Source organism: Astyanax mexicanus, chromosome 5, assembly GCF_023375975.1.
Source record: "Astyanax mexicanus isolate ESR-SI-001 chromosome 5, AstMex3_surface, whole genome shotgun sequence".
In the NCBI taxonomy this organism is placed as follows: Eukaryota; Metazoa; Chordata; class Actinopteri; order Characiformes; family Acestrorhamphidae; genus Astyanax; species Astyanax mexicanus.
In genome coordinates, this window is record NC_064412.1 from 32,780,659 (window position 1) to 32,802,291 (window position 21,633).

Consider the following 21,633-nt stretch of genomic DNA (forward strand, 5'->3'; position numbering starts at 1 on the left):
AGATATAGCTAATGTAACAGGTACTAATTTATGCATGTAAAGGTATGGCTAATGTAGAAACAGGTAGGGGAAAGTGGGGTGATTTGTGCCCGTGGGGAAGGGGCTGTTCTGCTGCCTCAGGACCTGGAAGAATTGGTCCTAAACAGAACAATTTCTGTTGTCTACCAAAAGATCCTGAAGGGGAATGTCCAGCCATCTGTTTTTGACTTCAAGCTGCAACAGGACAATGACCCAAAACACACCAGCAAGTCCACCGCTGAATGATTAAAAAAAAAAAAAACAGAAGACTTTAGAGTGGCCTATCCCTGACCTGAATCCGATTGAGATGCTGTGGCATGACCTTAAAAAGAAGAGTGGAGCCAAAAATTCTTCACATCTATGAAAGACTCATTGCAAGTTACGCATGCACTTGGTTGCAGTTGTTGATGCTAAGGCTGGGCCAACCAGTTATTAGGTTTAGGTGGCAAACACCTTTTCACAAAGGGACATGTAGGTTTTGATTTTTTTATGTCGTTTAAAAATAAAAACCTTCATTTTAATACCTGCATTTTGTCTTTACTTGTGTTGCCTTTGACTAATTTTTCAATTTGTTTCAACATGGTATAAAAAAACAGCATGCCTCAATAGATGCTAAAACTGTACATATCCCTTAATTTTTTCACAGATTTTAAGTCACAGACCAACACAAAATAGCACTTAACTGTGAAGTGGAACAAAAATTATACCAAAATGTCTTAGGAGAAATAGTGAGAAATTAGATACTTTATAGGAGTTAAAGGAGACTGAGAATAAGGTTTTAGGTTCTATTTATTGTTAGGCCACCAAACCCAGGTATCAAACCCAAGACCTTGTAATTGATGGCCTGGTTCTCAAACCCCTGAGCCTCCACTGCCCTAAATCTACCAAAACCATTCAGGAAGTTCAAATCCTCGCTGCCAGCGCTCAGAGGGAGCACAATTGGCCCTGCTCCCTCCAGGTGGGTAGATGGCGCTCTCTCTCCCCACATCACTCCAAAGGGTGATGTCCACAGCACAGGGCGTCTGTGAGCTGATGTACCGGAACCGCTGTGCTTTTCTCAGAGCGCGCTGGCTGCTCGGCAATGCTGTATCAGCAGCAGCTTGAAAAGAAGTGGTGGCTGACTTCACATGTATCAGAGGAAGCAAGTGCTAGTCTTCACCCTCCTGGTGTGTTGGGGCATTACTAATGAGTCTTAATGAGTGGGTTGGGTAATTGGCCGTGTAAATTGGGGAGGAAATGAAAAAAAAAAAAAAACATTCAGAAAGGTAAGAACTAGAATGTAATACGTAGTATGCTGCTTCAAAACTAAAAATAAAAACAGAGAAATAGCTGAGTTCATGTTGAGATTTCTATGTTTAGTAAATTATTGTTTTATAAAATGTGAGACTTGATTGAGATCTTTGAAAAGTTTGAGAGGAGACACACATGAGAGTACTGAGATATTTATCTCAGGAGATTGACATTTGAGTGAAAGTCTCCATTTTCTTTCCATCTGACATCATTCCTGTATGGAAGAAACTACAGAGAAATTTAGGAATTCTCCTATTTGGTTTGTCTTTTCTCTGGGGAGGCAAGATATTTAATGCAATTGAATTTAATGTAATTCAATTCAGTATAACTTTACAACCATAACACTTGTGATAGATTGTTCAGTACAATCTAATCATGCATGCATGCACACCAAAAGTGACACAGCAACCAGAAGTTCTTCCTTTTTTATTTTTAAAAGTCAGCAACCCTCAGCGGCGTTCAGACACAGAACTGTGAGCAACACAAGGTCAACAAATTCAACACATTCAGCAAATTCAGCAACACATTCATGTTGAGCTCTGAAAACAATAGTAGTTTAGAAAAAATGGTAAAAATAGAGGGAAAGCTGCCTATTTGTTACCAGTTAGCTGCTTTACCTTTTTCGGGATAGATTGTGTTAAATGTTATAATGTTGTAATGAAGTCTAAATTAGCTCTGTTTGTTTATTCTATAGCTTTGCATATCTTATTATTTTCTCAGTCAGCTTCATGAGGTAGAGTCACCTGAAATGGCTTTCAGTTGACAGCTGTAATTCAAAGATTCAAGATTCAGAGAGTTTATTGTCATGTGCACAGTAAGAAACAAGTTTCCTCGTACAATGAAATTCTTTCTTTGCTCTTCGAAAAGTATGAAGATAAAAGTAGAAAATATACAATAAAGAAATAAATAAAATAAATATTAAATTGGTGTTAAATTTACATCCAGGATGGAAATATGTACATGATAACAGTAATGTGTTACATGATTATCTACAGCAGTGGAATATGAAAAAAAAGTGCAAAGATTTCAGTAGTGCAATTATAACATTTTTGCAGTAAAGTGAGCATGTGCCTCTGAGAAATGTCCTTGACATGTAAACGTGTAGAGAGTAAGGTGAATGGTTATTTCTGAGGTAGGTTCAAGAGTCTGGTAGCAGTGGGGAAGAAGGAGTTCTTTATCCTGATGATATTTCATTTCACATTTCAGCATTAGAGACAACAAGGCAAGTAAGAGCTAATTTTTACACATTTTATGTGGTTTAGAACACTTTTTTCATAATGTTTGTTTTACTGTTTAGAGTAGGTTTGTAAAATGAAAAGGTCAATATAAATTCCAAAATAAATAGGCTGAGGAATGCACTGGACATTAAAAAGCAATAGAGTATTTTAGTTATTGGGATTTAATTTTGAATATAGAGTTTATATTAAAATATTACAATCCTGTTTTGTGTCCAGCACAAAAAAAAAACAACATTCCTATATTCTTATATTTTTCTATTACTGGAATATAATTCAGGTCTTAAAGGATAAAGAAATGAAGGTCAGTCAATCCGAAAATTTAAAAAACTTTTGAAAGTATCCTCAAGTGCAGTTGCAAAGGCCAAAAAAAGTTTTTGGTTTTTTTGTGAATATATTTGTATTGTTTTTTTTTTCCAAAGAACACATACATATAGACACAAATTTAAAACACCATGAATAACCCAACACACTCTGCACACACCCCTCAATCAAGAGTAAAAAAAAAAAAAAAAAAAAGATAAAATATCCGTAGAATATCATAAATGTTATGATGAAAATGGCACTCATTAGTACACCAGGAAAGAAAGACTAAGAGTTACCTCTTTTGCACAGGATAAGTTTAAAAGAGTTACTACATGATTCTTTATGTGTTCCTCACAGCTGGATAACTTCAGTTTTAATCACAAAACAACAAAATATTCAGTTACATAAAGGTTATTGTTTAAATACAAAACATCATCATCATCATCATTGGCTGTGTTGTCATTATAGTTGGCTGGTGTTGGAGCATGGGTGTAGTGTGTAAAGCATGGGTGAGAGGACACGGCCTTGTGGACTTCCTGAGGGTGGAGGAAGTGGAGATGAGGCAGTTTATGTTCATGATCAAGTTAAGAAGCATGTGAATATCCTGTATTAATAATGCGTGTCTGTGGCTGTATCTCAAATACATATTTGCTCCCTACATAGAGAAATACAGTATATAAGGCATTTCATGATATATTACTTTTGTTATCTACTTATAGGGTCCTCCACTCTTAATTTGCATATTTCTCAAGGGAAAATAATATAACAATAATGGCAGCTGTTACAGCAGCCATAAAATCCATATTAAAATTCTCTTTGGAGGAGAAAATTATTTTAAAACATACTTTCTCATATTTTTGTCTTGGCGTTCTCGTGCTGGAGAGGGCCACTGCCAGATTACATTGTGCTTCCCAAGTGAAAATAAAGGTTGATTGATTAAAGCAGCTACAATCCGATACTGGTCAGATAAAAGATAAGTTATCCTGAAATAAACTGATGAATGGGTATTTGTTACATAGTATTAAGTAGGGTTTTTTTTGAGTGCTTGTATGTACGTTTTTATGTAGGCGGATGTATGTGGATGTCTGCTATGTACATTCTAAGGATATTTTATCTATTTGTGTTTTTTTTATACTTTTGATGGAGGGGTGTGTGCAAAATGTGCTGGGTTATTCATAGTGTTTTAATTTTGTGTCTATATGTACCTGTTCTTTGGGAAAAAAAAGGGAAAAAACCCCAATAAAAATATATTCACAAAAAAAAACTACTTATAAGGTACAATATTGTGTAGCTAGAGATTAAACCTCTGTGTTTTCTACAGTCTGTGTAATTGTGTATTGACATCTCTGTTTATGAGCTACTAATAAGGCTAACAAGGCTAGCATGCTAGCTAGTTTTCATCTCAGTGTGAAACAGTACATACTGTATTTTGGGCTTTCTTAACACCCAAAGTAACACACTGTGTGTACACACTTCCTGTGTGTAACATCTCACAGCAGGCCAGACCAGAAGTGGCTGTAACAGAGATAAGCTGTACAGTGACACTGGCGTGTGTGAGGGAGAGAAACAGACTAGTCATTCTGAGTCGTTCACTATACCATCATATACACTTGCTTTTCCTTTTTTTTGGTCACGATTACATTTTTAAATGCAAAAAGCAGCTTTTAAATGATGATTTAATTTATTTAAAACTGAAAGAAGATTTCCTTACCAACTTCCCCCAATGTAAAAAAATAAATAAATAAATAAAGTAATGTGACAAGCCTGCAGAAATAACTCGAAAAGAGCATGGACAGCTCATCCTAGAGGTCACGAAAGAACCCAGAACAATGTAAAATTGTCATTCGCATATTTAAATGCAAAAAGCAGCTTTTAAATTATTTAATTTACTAACTACTAAAAGTTTTCCTTACCAACGTGGCCCAATGTAAAAATAAATAAATAAATAAAGTAATGTGACCAGCCTACAGAAAACTTATCCTGGAGGTCACGAATGAACCCAGAACAACGTAAAATTATCATTTAAAAACATATGATGGTGTAAATATATATATATATATATATATATATATATATATATATATATATATATATATATATATATATATATATAATTTTAAATAAATTTACATATACTGTATATAATCTGAGGGTAGGGTGTACTTTTTCACAGCACTGAAGCACTGGGGTTTCAGTCAGCCGCCTTCTTTATGTAAATGGGGTTTCACTTCTCCATGTGGCTGACCAAACCACTAATCACTAAGGAACACCATTTGAATAAGCGCTGTGTTTCAGTGCACACTGCAAACAGTAGTGCATTGTATTTACTTGGTTCCAGTGTGTAGATTGCAATATTGTGACAATAAAGTCTAATCAGATTTACTACATTCTTTTAAAATAACGGTTCCTTAAACTGTGCCAACATTTCTTGATGAATGAACCAATAGAAATTCCTGAATTGACCTGAAATAAACTTTTTTTTTTTTTTACTTTTTTTTTGACATCCATTAAAAGTGAGGAAGGATTTATCTTTGTCCTGTTGTTGTTGTTTTGGAGATACTTGTTTTTCATTGGGCAGCAACAATATGCACTGTTTGTGCGCAAGTCATTATAAGAATACTGTGACTTTTTGGTGTCTCATGACTTAAAAGGGGACATATTATGCAAAATGTAATTTAATTTAATTTAAAATGTAATAATGTCATGATGTTTTTGATATTACGAAAAGGAAACCTGCATAGAAACACACTGGCACAATCCCTCACCTGTCAACCCTTTACCAAAATGTCATTTCAGTGGTTGGTCCCTCTGGTTGAGAACCTCACACAGTACACAGCTGGCCTAGCCAGAAGACTTCGTCTGATGGAGGGATCTGTACCAACTGTCCATGGGAAGTCAGTAAGTAGCGGAGTTTTGTGTTTTTCTAATGTGTGGCTCAGCGTAAACATGGTGTGGCCAAAAAGAGGTTGTTTGCATAACAGCTTATTCGCACAATGAACAAAGTGACAGAGCCCTTAAACGGCTTATTCTGGAAGGAAATGAAACCGGCAAGAATAAAGCTGGTAAGATCTCTTTATGTAAAAGTGATTTTGTGTAAAGAACCATATAAACATGTTTTATGTAACTAGTGATGTCAGTAACGCGTTACTCTAATCTGACCCTTTTTTTCAGTAACGAGTAATCTAACACGTTGCTATTACCAATCCAGTAATCAGATTAAAGTTACTTCTCCAAGTCACTGTGCGTTTCTCTCTCTCTCCACCTCACACACACACTCACACACACGCACACACACACACACTCACACAGACAGTGCACTCCCTTCCCCATTCCTCCTCCGCCCCCCCCCCCAAAAAAAAAAAAAAAACTGCGTCTCGCTTCAACAACCATTGGTTTACTCACACACTCCCCTGTCTCTCTCTCTCGTCTCTCTCTTCTCGTTTTTCCGCCAGTTTTCGGGCTCCCTATTTCTTTAAAAAAGCGTTTTTTCCCGGCCGCGTCCCAATACAGATCTGATTGGCCGAGGAGAGTGTTTGAAGATTTTACACCACACGTGATTGGTCTGTAAGTTTACTGTGCTGCAGACTGCAGAGCGCGTATACCGTAAAGACAAGAATAGTTCAGGTGCTTTAAATGAACACTGTCAGAATTAAATCCTTCTCAGTAGTTTATCGGTTTGGGTCCGTATTGGACAACCTCTGGGTCCGGACCCGGACATATATGTGATCCCTGGTCTAGACCATATACACGGTTTTGTTTTCTAAAACCACTCCTTGCTGCCCTGCAGAGAACAACAGGTTCAATGTTCAGTTTTACAGTGTTAAATATGTCAGGTCAAGAAAGATTTTCTTTATTTTATATATTTTTTTATAAAAACAAGTATTTATGTTTAGTAAAATCAAGAAAGACCATATTTAATTTTATTATTTAAAAAAATGCATATTCCTCTATATTAAAGTGTATTAATGTGTTTGTTCAGAATAAAAAATAATTGTTTTACAGTGTTTGTATGAAATTTAAACAACTATGCTACAGAGACAAAATGCTCATAATATTGATATTGATCGAAGTATTTACAAAAAATCTGTCATTTTTATTATCATGGGTCCATAGGTCATATCAACAAAACTTGTTATCGTAACAATTGGTTTGAGGCAGGCTGCAGCTACAGAAACCAGAGCACCATAAATTGAGGTCCTTCAAAATCCAGATAAGAGACATGTGCATGTGTGCTGCATATGAACTGCATGTGTTTTAATACAGTGCTAGTAATAACCTTTTAACATGCATTTCCCCCAAAGGCCAGCAGAGGGAGTCATTGATTCAGTCATTTGAAAGCAGGGGCTCTTCATCTTTTTACTGTTGAACCTATTTTTGTTTACAGCTCTGTAGGGTCCTTCTGCACTGATTGAGGATGTGAGGAAGAAAATGCCCATCCATCTGGCGTCCACTATCAGATCTCACTTGTAAGATAACACCTAACAACTTATTCAGACGTGGGCATTCTCAAGCTTTCCCCTGAGGTAAGGTTTCATAATCACATAATATGATTACACAATTTTGTCCCATGACCTTTGGCATGCTGTATACGTAAATAAAAGACATACGTTTTAAAACACCCCCAATTTTTCCTTCCTCCTTTCTTCAGATCTAGTCAGTAATTGTATGTGGTACAAAAATCCATTCAGGGCTTTTAAGGAAAAAAAAAAAAAGAAAACTGAAAAAAAGTTAGTTTAATATTGTAAGTAGCAGTGGAAATAAACTGAGCTTTGGAAATGGATAAAAAAAAGTCAATTTACAAAGCTTTTTTTATCTGTAGTAAAGCAGTATTGGTGTCATGGCTGGGCATAATTCAAGCACACACAGATGCAGAAAACAATATACTTTATTAATAAAAGTATCAGGCAAAGGGATGGTCAAACAGAAAAGGGTAAACAATGGCAAACAGTAGTACTAAGAAATATCATAGGGTAGGTAAACAGTCAAGAGGTCATACACGGCAAAGCAATCTCAGAGGGCAGGAAAAATTGAGGTCGGTAAACAAAACAGGGTCAAAAAGAGAAAGATACACAGGCAATAGGAAAACGCATTGTATGAGGATAGAACCGTCAATACTCAGCAAAAACTAAAAGCAAATGAGCCCCTTTTATACGGCTAAAACATGTGGCTAGTACTCTGGTTATCTACTTCCTGGATGTGTCATGTGATCAGGATTGGGTGGGTGTAATTTCAGTGTGTGCTGCTCTCTGTACTGCAGCATTTACACAACGCACAGTACATTCACATAGAAAAAGACACAGAAACACAGAGAACTGGAAAAAGTATAAACATTTCCTTTAGAAAAATTACAGATGAATTCTGTTACCTACACCTTTAAAATACTCTTGTAAACTGGAGAAAACCGATACAGGAAAAGTGAGGTATGGCTGACCCACATGGCAAAAACACCTTTAGCTTAGCTTAACATTAGACTAAGTCTCAGTTTTAGCAGTGAAGAGAAGATAGCCATAAAGCACTGCTACTGGACAACTAGAAAATAGATCTGTTCTAAAACATTTGACCGGTAATGTAGATAAACGTATAAATAAATAAATATATATATATTCAAAATGAGAAAGAGAAAGGAATTCAAACAGTGTTGGCCAACGTGGTATTAAGATGTTATAATCAGATGTTAAGGTCAGATACAGTAAATTATGTGACGGATGTTCAATAAAATGTAGTCTAATAAAATGACGTCTGAAATATGTCACTGATGTGCCCCGGCTCGTGTAACATAATGGACCTTTAACATAATGGAAATATTAATGGAGAATAATGTCAGTTCTTATTGACAAGATGCTGGAGGAGTAACATAGTAGCAGTAATGTAGTGGGCTGTCAGCATGATCTGAAGATAAACGAGCGCTGTCAGAACTTCCTGCACATGTCAATCACACCCTGTCATGGAGGTGAAGGCTCATCTATCACTGGTTAAGGTTAAAGCCAACGAGAGCTGTATAGAGGAGACATGCTGCAGGAGCACACCTGCGGCCAATTACTGTGGACTCAAACTCTGGAGATCACATTCTGCTCATACAGGAGATGTGTTATTATTATTTAAATTATTATTATTTGTAACACATGTTTCAGAAACTGACAGCACTTACTATTAAATGATGTCTGCACATAGACAAGCAACCAGATATTTAAATGATAATGACTGTTTTTGTCTAATTAAACACTTAAAGAGTCTTGCCACAAGTGGGTGTAACATTGCTTCCCCCAGTGCTCTATAAAAAGGCTCTTAGAGACTACTTTCAGGTAGTGCACCTCTTGGTGAGAGCTTGTTCACTGCTAAACATGCCTCTAAAATGCATTTAAAAAATTTAGTCCAGTTCACAGACGTTGAAAGGGCCCACATCTTTAGACTAAAACAAACAGGATGATTTTTTTTTTGATAAATTGTTAGCCATCTAGGCAGTCTGCCAGCCAGCCACCATCGCCTTGGTTTGCATTTGTGTCTTAAATGAGAAACCTGCTCGATAAAAAAGACAAAAGTATTGTCTTTAGCGATGAATCCAAGTTTACCAGGACGACATCAGAGGCAAGCGTGCAATAATAACAGCTTTAATTTCGATAGTGTTAACAATGTATAATTTAACAATTTATGGAAAGTTAGTCTTTAGCGTAGGCCCTGTCATCAGCCCAGGTATGTGGCATCTGGACCCTCGCAGATCCTGCTGGGACCAAACTGGAGGCGGTGGGGAGAAAGGAGGAGAAACAAAACAGCACCTGCAAGCAGAGAAGGGCAAGTAAGAGGAGGTCTTATAAGGTGGAAGCTGGTGATTGGCTGAGATACCAGCAACGAGTACTGGAGTTTCCTGCTAGAACTAGCACTGAAGCTTAAAGTTCAAATGGTTTGGTTTAAAAAATAATTTCTAATTTTTTCCTATTTCTCTCCCCAATTTAGCTAGGCCGATTGTTCCACCCATTCAACTGCTACTCAGCTGTATATCCTCCATCACTAGTGATGTTGGTGATGCCACAACACAAACAGAAGCAGATGCCTTCTCCGTCACATGTGAAGTCAGCCATTGCCTCTTTTTAAACTTCTGCTGATGCAGCATTGCCGAGTAGCATCACAGTGCACTCGGAGGAAAGCACAGCGACTTCAATACATCAGCTCACAGACGCCTTGTGCTGACTGACATCACCCTAGGAGTGATGAGGGGAAGAGCACTATCTACACACCCAGAAAGAGCAAGGTCAATTTTGCTCTCTCTGGGCTCTGGCAGCTGATGGCAAGCTGCATGACCGGGATGGTATGGAGAGCTCTTTAACTTCAACTGCTGGTGTGATGATCCCGGAAACACCACTGGCTGAGATGCCTGTTTCGGCAACATACAGGTGTGTAGAACCTACAGGCCCTACCTCTATGCCCAAATTTATCTCATATTGAATCCAGGCGGCAAAACAGGGTACTAGAGCCTCCTTTCATTTGTATAGTTTTCCATGGTTCACACGATCATGAAAAACCCCGGAAAAGTCATGGAATGTCAACATAACAATTTCCAGGCCTGGATACATTTTGGAAAAATAAAAAACACCCATAATGTTTTGGAAAATGTTTGGGTTCTTCACATCTTTTTAAATTAGCTAGCTGGCTACGCAGGTCCTACTCTGACTGGAGTTTCAGCAGCACTGTAAATGTAAATTTACTCTCAAATTATAATTTAATGTTGTCTATCTTGGTTCAGACAAATATAAGGCATAGATGTGCAAAATACGAAAATATGCAAAAATGTTATTCAGCTAGTAAAATGTGATTTTTTTTTTTCGTTTTATTGTCCATGTCTGTGCTGATGTTTTGAAGATCAAATGTCATTAAAAAAAGTCATGGAAATTTATTGGTTAAGAAGTGTATGAACTCTGGTTTTCCCTAGTAAACGTATAAACATAAATTACATTTACGCAATTAAAAATCTCATTACAATTCAATTCCAAAAACTCCTTCTTGTTGTGTTATATCTTTTTTTCCCCCACTGATTATATGTTATTCACTGCTAATGAAGGTTTGATGAGGTCCTCTATGTAGTCTTCTAAAAAAATCATTATCCATAATGACATCTTTCAAATAACTAAACCTTCAGACCAGAGCCTCCACTTCTGAATGGACTGTCAATTGTGAGCCGATATGTTGTTAAAGTCATTTGTTGTGTTCCATATAAAGGCTATTGAACCAACTCATTCATTATCACAACATAATCCATACTTCTAAATACATGTCCCAGTGCATTAACATCTAAACACACACACAAGGTTGACCAGTTACAATGAGCACGGAATTACATTTCGGTTTACAAGGCTGTGAGACCCTTCAGAAAGACCTCATTCCCACATCTGGCCAATGCATGTTTATAAGCATTCTTGTTACTAAGCAATCACACATGTTTGGCTGTATTGATCCTGGCTGAGTGGATGGCTGTCTTAATGAGCTGTGGTCTAAGCATGTTTTAAGAGGAAAATGGTCGCGCTCCATCATCATGTATTCCCAGCTTCAGGCTGGTCTTTAAGCACTGGTTCACACTGGTTAAATGTATGAAGACTGGCTTAGAGGCTGATTGGATGTAGATGCACCTCTCACGCAGAGAGAGAAAGGGACTGATGGTGTGAGCAGGGGGGAAGTGTAAGTGTGTGTGTGTGAAGGTCACAGATGTTTGCATGCCTGTGTGTTTTCACAATGTGCGTCTAGAGCCCTTTGCCAAAAACACCTCTCATGAATTTGCTTTGAGCTTTATTGTGCTTCTTCTCTCTCGGCGCATTCCCAATTATCCACATTATCAGCAATGAAGCAGGATGCTAGTGATGAGTGATCTTCACTTCACCCAGCAGGGGGCAGAATGAAACTGTAGCAAAAGCATGAGAACAGGAAGCAAATACAAACTATATTTTGTCACACTATGGCTGTGTTCAACACAGCAGATTAAAAAAGTGGCTGTGAATGTTGCTGCTGTTGGGTTTACGTGTGGAGGAGTGTAAGGACTGGAAGGCGGGCTCCACCAACAAGAGAGAGACGAACACATCCGAGGTAAGTGCAAAATCCCAAGTGAATTTTATTTTTAGTTCACAGCACGCCGAAAAAATGTTAAAGAAAAACTGTACAAAAATGAAAAGAAAAGAGTTTTAAAAGTAATGAGGGCTTCCTGACTTCACATCAGCCAGTAAAGGGTCGCAGCTGGCCTGCTGCACAAAAACCCTACCTCCCTCTAACAAAGCCATTTTCAAAATACAAAGAGGAGCCCCCAAGTTTAGTCACGCCTCCCCTTTTAAGGCAGTAGCCCCACCCACCAAACAATTGGCCGCTACCATTACTAGGGGGTGACTAAAACATACATATAAACATACAGAAACATTAATTTACACACACTACTGATATCAGTTATTTACAGACATGTTTTAACCCCAAAATAATACACTTTACCGGTAAATATTTACACAACATATTATTAATAACATTTCCCTTTTTCCCCCACAGGTTTTACGGAGCAGCAGTCTCACCCCCCTCCCCACTAGTAATCGAGGGCCCTTCGATCACTCAGGAGAGAGCTGGCAGACCACGAGTCCCCTAAGGAAAGTTATCAGGTAAGTATTACAGGTTACAATCAATTATTAATACAGTGTTATAGAAAGTGCTGGTGATGGGTCTAGCCTATTGACATCATCACAGTGGCCTAAATCAGATTTTTTGTTCATCATATGTGTTAGTGTAAATGGCTAATAACACAAAAAATGTCCGATTTGTTGCAATAAAAATCCTATACATGTCCGATTTGTATCAATACAAGTCTGAACAGTCAAATCAGAATTTATATGATTTTAAGGTCAATGAGAATGAAAAAATGTTTGAGCAGAAGACAGGTAGAAGGAAAAATGGAAGTACAACAGCATAAATACTTGGGGTGATATGTATATGTAAATAATATTAACAGGCTTGTGTCACACCTGCTTTTATAATTTATATTAAATGTATAATTCAATTAGATTATATCACGAAAAACGCAGGCAAATAAAAATACAACACGGCTGCAGCGTAAAAAGCTTCAAAATTAAGTTTAAAGGAACCAAGAATGCAAACCCAATCAGTGTTCATGGCTGAAAAAGTATCCATGAATGCTGTGTAGCTCCTCTGATTATGCTCTTTTACACATGTGCATCAGTTACACAGCCCAAATTCATCAGACAAATATGAATCATATGAAAAATGTTCTGGTGCTCTGTCTATTGCATGAGTCTGCATGAAAAAGATGAATCTCCTGTGTGAAATTTAGAGTGCGCGCCTAAACTGTGTTTTACGGTAGCCGTGTGCACAGCGGAGCTGGGGGAGAAGCTGCTTGTGCTGCTCAAGCACAGAAAATAGAAAAGAAACGAGTTTTACAGCTCAATAAACTTAATTTAACCAAATCTAATCAACAAATGTACATAAGAAAGACAACTATCTAACCACAAATTATTACTTATAAAAACATACATCTGTTTTCAGGTTAAATCTAGTATATATTTTAACATTACATTATGTATAAACCACAGTTTAAATTCTTATTAAAAATAAATGTGTTATCAAACAAAATCCATAATTCATTGAAAACCACTATCCAAAGTATTACTCATGTTTAATTACAAATAATATTACTGTAGGAGTTTGTGTATGGAGTAAGTGGATGGAAAAATATGAAAACATTGACTATTTAGTCATATGTAGACCATAATTCAGACTACTATAAAATAAAATGAAAAAATCTTGTAATAGTATTCATTTTGCATGTTTCATGTTATAATACTGTAATAATTCAAATTAATAGGATGAAAAATGTAGGAAAATTGCCTATATGGAATGTGTGTAGACCAAATTTGTAAAGAGCACTTTCTCATGTATTCAAGGTATACGTGTCAAGTTATATTTCCTTAATGGGAAGCCGCACCTAGGGAAAAAAAATATATAGTGTTGCATAAACCGGATTCTGAGTCCTATAAAACCAGCTAATCAAACTGTTATCATATGAAACCATTAAATCCTTAAAGAACCCTTTTCCCACTATTAATTACATAAACATCAAGTGATATCTCTGTAGCATTTTGCAGCATTAGTGATTGGCGCCATCTGCAGGTCGTAGTAGGTGACGTGCTTAACTGAGTGGTGTTGACTATGTCACTTGTGTTTTGTATTATATCACATTGTGTTTTGGGAGCAGATTGAAAGGTTTTCTTAGCTTGGAGGCCAAACAATCTGGTTTATGTGCTCATAAATATGAATAGTTTCGATTGGATATTGATTAATTTAGGAATATTTCCTATCAGCAAACAGTCTTTCAACTCAATCAGTCGGTCGCCAATACCCAGACATTTCACCCACCTAAAAATCTCTCTCTCTCTCTCTAGGAATATTCAGTTACAATTAACCCAAGACAGTTAAATTAATGTTTTTTTTTTATTATTTATCATGTCAAAAAAAAAAAAAAACTAGACTTAATGCTAATGTTAGTTTCTCTCAAACTATCTGATGTTTTGAAACTGCTGGTCTAGACCGGCCACATTTAAGATGGAATGGACAACTCATGGAAAATGCTAATGTTAACTTGTATGCTAAATGTGAAATTTCTGACAAATCTTCATCAAATTATCATACATTAACTCCCAAATCTTGTTTTAGTACTCTAGCAAGCTTTATAAACTTTCAGTGAGGAAAAAAGACTTCAGCTACAGTATGTTTTGAAACTGCTGTTCTAGACCAACCACATTTAAGGTGGTTGCACAACTCTGGGAAAATGCTAATGCTAACTTGTTTGCTAAATGTGAGTGAGATATCTTAAATTGACTGACTCATGTTGTTTTAACTAGTTTAACAACCTTTAGCAACTTTAAGCTAGAACTATAATGTTTGTAGCTTTTCTAAAATTACAGTATGTTTGGAAACTGCTGGTCTGAAACTGCTGATTGCAGCTGTCTCTTTAACTCTGCAGATGGATGATGTTAACAGACAGGAAAAAATATGCTTATTTTGAAGAGTTTATATCATTTAAATGAAGATTGACTTCAGTGGAAAAATCCATTTTAAACCCACCACTAGTCAGCACTTTTAGCTATAAGAATAATAAGTGTAACACACTGATCAACTTTTTGATCAACGTTTTGCGTAAGCGATCTTTGTACCCACAGACGTGTCGGCAGGGAGCATCCCGGTGAAGAGAAAAAAAGAGATGGCTTTAAGCTGGAGCTCACAGACCAAAGAGGAGAGTCTGCAGTTGCCATGGACCCACTAAAGACTCACATTCATCCTTAAAGAATGGAGAAGAGATGAAAAGAGCAGCATCAGGTGGTCCAGAAGCAGAAAAAATACCATAAAGCATCAGGTGGCCTCGCAGAGAAATCGCACAAATGCTGTTTCCTACAATTCAGACACTTACAGAGAGAAAGGCTGAGAGAGTGATACGGAGAGTGATACACTGACCTGCAGCTCAAATCAAAAAGACTGTGAGTGTGTGTATAAATAAAAAGTGTGTGAACAGAAGTTAAAGGGTAAAATGGGTCTCTGGGGAAGATACAATGAAACCAATGATAATGTCAATATAAAAGAAGGTCTGACCATCAGTTTGTGACCTTAAGCTCAGGAGCACTTGGGTTCTGCAGCAGGACAATGACTCTAGAGTCAAAGCCTGATTGAGATGCTGTGGCATGATTTTAAACAAGACATTCATACTGGAAAACTCTCCAATGTGGCTGAATTAAAACAATACTGCAAAGATGAGTGGGCCAGAATTCCTCCACAGCACTGTGAAAGACTCATTTACAGTTATAATAATAATAATAAAAAAAAAATGATTGCAGTTGTTTTAAGGTTTAGGGGCATATACATTTTTTACACAGGGCTGGTTGGTTTGGGTTGGATTTTTTTTCTTAATAAATTAAATTATCTTTTAAAATAATGATGTATGTGTATTCTGTACTGTATAAACATGTCAGTACCACTTTATTAAAAGGGGCTTTTTAACACATGCATAGTACTGAATTAAGAATTTTTTGAGTAATACTTGAATATTTTTTATCGTACCCAATATTCTTTTCATGAAGCAAATTAGAATAAAGGTTCATGGGAAGGATTTAGGAGAACAGAGTTATATACATATACATAGCATGTCTACTTCTAATTCTACCTATTGTAGGTGTTATGAATGCAAAATGTGTTACCACTTTAATTGCAGGGTTTCATAATCATTCATAGAACTGAAATGTATTGTGTATAAATAGGCATTGGTCTTATAACCTCTATATACTATAGAAATTATGAGCCATAACAGTGTTATAAATGAAAAAAAAAATCATAGAGTGTAAATTAAGAAAAAGATGAAATAGTTTATACCACACAATAGATTTAAACCTACTGATGAATCTCAGTCTCTCCCATAGTAATTAACACCCAAAACTAATCCTAATTCATGTGCAGCATGAAAATTTGCAACTCATAGATGCATCTCTTTCTACCTGAATAAAACTAGTAGAAAGAATATGCTCTGTAAGATGATTTATAGAAGGAACACAACTCCCACATAATTTTTACACTTTAAAATATTTCACAATTGCCCCATAAATTAATGTTTATATAATTATATTTAACAAAAATTAACTCACAATCCGCCACACTCATGCATCACCCTGCAGCTCTTGAGAGATCCTGGATAAAAAAGTAATGAATAAATATATCAAACTTTGTCAAAATGTGTCAGAACAACAGTACAATACACATACATAAATTGCACTATTGGTTTGATATCACCAGGCCACATTTTAAGAATGTTTAGGAAATTTATTAAATACTTATTTTGTCCAGTATTAAAGTGCTGAGCATGAGCATGTGACGTTTTTGTGCTTCAATCTTGGTCAAATAATTAAAATGTTAAGTTTGATTAAATAAAAGTTGAGTGAAGATGGTAGTTCAAGTTTGTTGTTTTTGTAGTTTGAAAGTTTGAACTGCACTCAACAGTATAGCATCACTCCCCAGAGACTATGGGCCCTCTCTTACACCCTGCGCAAGGAGAGTTGCGATGCTCATTGCTATCTTACAGCCCACCAACAGTTTATTTTTACGCCTTTTGCCCACCCCATTAAAATAGCATCAGAGTTAAGGAATAAATCTACACATGGTGCATGGTAGTCTGAAAGGTGGGTGTATTCAGGTAAATGTCTGGCGTATTGCTATCTTGGCAGTGGAAAACAGAGGTGCGCCATTGACTGAATAAAACCCTGATCCAGACCTATCTTAGCTACGCAGGTGCACTGTGTGCGCTTAGTGCGCATACACCAGTGCTTGTTACACACACATGGAAAGACTGCAGTGCACAAACTAAAACTTTTACAAGTTCATCAACAATAAACAAAATGCACAATAAATGTACTTGTTTTGCTGTTCCCTTCACATAGTGAACAAGTAGGACCGTTTCCTCTGCTGAGAAGCACAGAAGCGCTGCCCTGTTAAAAAAGCAGTACGCCAAAGTCAGAGCACACTTGGCTCTTAAAGGGAACGGCAAGTGAAATTCTGATTTAAGAACCACTGAGACAGAAGTAATAAATATGAAACTGGATAGAAATGACTATATTGTGTTTACTGTAGTTTAGTGAGCATCACTAACAGATAGACTTTTATTCATTACTCTAATAGTCTCACCACTTCATACACATCCACCACTTTACAGTCTTTGGAAATACAGAGGGATATACACCATTCTGCCCTGTCTCTCTTCTTCATTCTCTCTCATTAGCTGATGAAAGGCTGGCTGAGCTGTAGAGCTGTTATTACTTTGCTCCACAACGTCACTATGAAGCCAAATGATCCCTCCTCACAACTCCTTATCTCTCCACTGACGGACAGACATAATGCTGCTAAACGGCACAGGCTTCAAATCAAAGAGCAAGAACAAAATACAAACCCCATTTTAAAATTGAGTAATCTTGACAAACACGAGGGCAAAGTGGATTTGTGCTTTCCTGGGCTTTTATGTTTTATTTTTGTACACAAAGAAGTAAGAATTCAATGTGTGTGGGCAAAATAGTCCTAAAATAACGTCATAATATTTCAGTTTTTTATCTATTAAAAATCTGAAAATATTTGATCAACTGCAACAAAATAAAAGTTAACATTTATTTTTTATATATGTATAACAGTATTGAACATTCATTAGAATGAAACAAAAAGCTGTTAACTTTTTTTTTATTTTGTAAACAACTTATCACAAGTTTGTTTGATTTTTGTATTAAATAATAATAATAATGTAACAAATTAAATAAGGTAAAATAAAATGATACATACAATGTAATGTAACAAAAAAATGTATCTTAAACTAAAAGTGCAGAATACTGTATTTAGGGCAAATTCTGGCTAATATATCAGATTAAACTGCGCCTAATTAGCAGTTTAGCTCAATTAAAACAAAGTATATTTGAAAGCTGGTTTGGATCGAGACCAGATCATGTTCTCACCGCAAGTGAACCGCTCCAGAAAAAAAAATCAGTGTGTTGGGCGGTGCAGATTATGACAGATATTGAGGTCAAACTTGGTGGCATAAATAATTTACGTTAAAAAATAATAACGCATTACTTACTTATCAAGTTGATCTTGTGCGTTAATGCTTTAACTTTAGCCCTACTTTTTTATTAATTGAGTGTAATTCATTTAATTTCCCAAACCCTTAAAGCTGGTTCTTACACTAATTCTTTCCCTAACTTCAACCCAAAACTCAGACCTAACCCAGATGCAAAATTAAACACTTAAATTTCAAAAAGTGGTCATTCATTTCATTTTCTTTCTCTAACTCATAAATCTTTTCTTTTTTCTCTGGAATTGGAATAACTGCCTCACGGTTCCATTCTTCTGCTTCTTGATTTCTGGACCTGAGGGCTCCCTCAGAGAGCTCCTACTGAGGTTGGTTGACTGTAGAGTGCAGCATGCAGAGCTTCTGGGACATCCTGAGGTACGACAGTCATCAATAAGACAACTCTAGCACTTCCCATCTTCAGCCCTCAGGCTGGCCTTTGACTTATGCACTGCTGACTGCTGCTAAAAATGTGCCAAGCGCTTTTCCTAAGAGTGTACACAGCAAAACAGTCAAGTGCTGAATTAACTCCCACTGAGTTGATTTCAACTCTTTTACAGGGTTTTACAGGGTTTGTTTAGCTCTACACTCTTAGGAGTTAAATTAACACTTTCAAATTAGTTAAACATTTAACTCCTGGACAGTGGTGTTTGTTTAATAAGGGAAGATTAGCTTGTGTTTTAAGTTCTTAATGCTGGATAAAATATTTCTGCTTCCCTTCTGCAAGTCTATTGTCCCCTTTACATGGAACATTTATGCCAGCAAAGTGATTCTCTATGCTTTGTCAGCACTTTATCATATATATTTTACAGCACATTAAATAGTTATAGGCTCTTTTGGCCTATAACACTGTGGCTAGGTAGTCAACTATTATATAAGATATAACTGAATACCCAGGGAGGGTAGCCCTGGTCGGTGAGACTACACACTGATGGTAAGCGAGAGATTGGGAACATACTCTTTACACACATAAATGCTGCCAGGAGTCAAAAGGAAAGCTGTAGTTTTTTGTAGTTAAATATACTAAAAAATATTAAGGAATAGTTAAACAGAAAAAGTTACTACTTCAATTTGCAGCAAAGCAGAGCGAATAAAAGGTGACTCTTCAGAGCCCTTCCAAATGGAGGTCTGAGAATAACTGGCAAAATGGCGGCACAAGCAACCAAAGAAACCCACAAATTTGAAGAGATTCACTTTATTACCATAGTTTAATGTGTAGTTTCAATCTTTAAGCCCATTTTCTTCATTGCAAGCACAAAAACTGATATTAGTTCATCTCAGGTGTTAGCTAGCTAGCTAACTTTCCCATTCCATCTTATATTGTGCGACAGACAGTAGAGGCTGCAGCATTTAAGGTGGAATGGAAAAATAAAACAAAATAAAAGGGAACTAGTTAACCAGCAGCTAGGTTGTTAAACTTTAGCGCTCCACTGCTATAGCTATATCTGTATCTAGGGGAGTGGATTTCACCCCTTCCCACTTATTACTTTGTTACACTTGAGAACAAGGGGTAGGGGTTCAAGAGGAAAATGAGATTGGGCCTTAGTTGACCGATTTTTTGGCTTTACACACACATTCCTCTAGCACTTGAAATGCTAAACCATTTAAAATTCTAAATACAAATACAGTACTGAATTTGAAAACCTAGACATACTTTCCCAGCTAACAACAAAGCTGCTACTGTGAGAAGAATTCTTGGAACATGTCCTTTAGCTGAGGAAAGCTCCCCTCAAGTATAACCTCATTAATACTGGCTAAAAGCTAAACCATAGCTAATCTGGTCATTTCTTCATCTCTCCCTGCACTGAGAACAGCAACATGTGGTAGGGGTTTTGGAATTAAATATTACATTACAGATGCTTTTGTCCAAAGCGACTTACAATGATGTACATTTAGCTTTTTCCACCATTGGGGAACTCGGTAGGAAAACAATATGGCTTGCTTTGTGTGATTGTTTGGCAACGGAGCCTGCTCTGTCATCACATTGTAGGCAATCATAAGAGCTTTGAATTTGATACGAGCAGTAACCGTTGAAGACCAGGTGCAATGCTGTGTTCTGGATCATTTGGAGTGGTTTTATAACACAGGCCAGGAGGCCCGTGAGTACGGCATTGCAGTATTTGAGGCGTGAGGTGACCACCGCTTTTACCAAGAGTTGGGTTGCCTGTTGCGTTAGAAATGATGATGAAATAATTTTTTTCTGATGTTGTACAGCTCAAAGCGGCAGGATTGAGCAACTGAGGCCACATGGTGTGTGAACACCCAGGTTCCTAGCAACCTTTGTTGGGGAGAGTGAGAGGGAGTCGATGGTTATGGTGAAGTTGTGTTGGAGGTGTGAATAAGGGGTTTTGCCACGCCCTGCTCAAACGAAAAAGTGCGCTTGTTATTGCTGTGATAACTAGTCGAAATTAGAGAAAAAAGAGCAGTCTGGTGCAGCTTGAGGTTTCCTGTGCATTATTAAATTTAAATATAAAAAATATTTTTTAAATATTAAAAAATAATAATTACAATGTTCTTGTTGCAGGTCTAAAAGCTAAGCTAGGCTATTTTTAAACTCAGCAACAATAAACAACCTGAAACAAACAGAAAAATATCCATAATCCATAATCCATAACCATCTGTCCAAATCTCAGAAATCAAATCAGCCTCTGTCTTACTTCATTTTTACAATTATTTTTTTTAAAACCACTGGGAATTGTGGTTTCATCAGTGCTCTGATGTCTGGAAGAAGAGTGAACTGTTGTGAACTGCCACTGAATGCAGAGAACTCTGACAACAGCGACTGACAACACAGCCAGTTGACACCTGGGTTGCGTTTCCTTCTACAGTGACTCTGTGCACACTGACACTGATTGGATTTGAATATCACATCATCCCAAATATCCCGGCTTGTCACGTCTGTGTGAGCGGTGCCTGTGAGGTTCAGTACAATGATTTATTTTATTTGAAATACTGCCCAGCTGTTTCAAAGTCCATACACTGTAAAATGTGATAAGTTGATCTTACAGTAAGTTGACAGACAGATATACAGAACAATAGATAGAAACAGTATTAAAAGTACTTTTCAAAATCTCCTCAAATGGCCTTTAGAACAGGGTTAAGACATTTCCTGGACATTTTTAAGACACTCCAGGGAATCTAGATCTATCGACAGGATGTAGA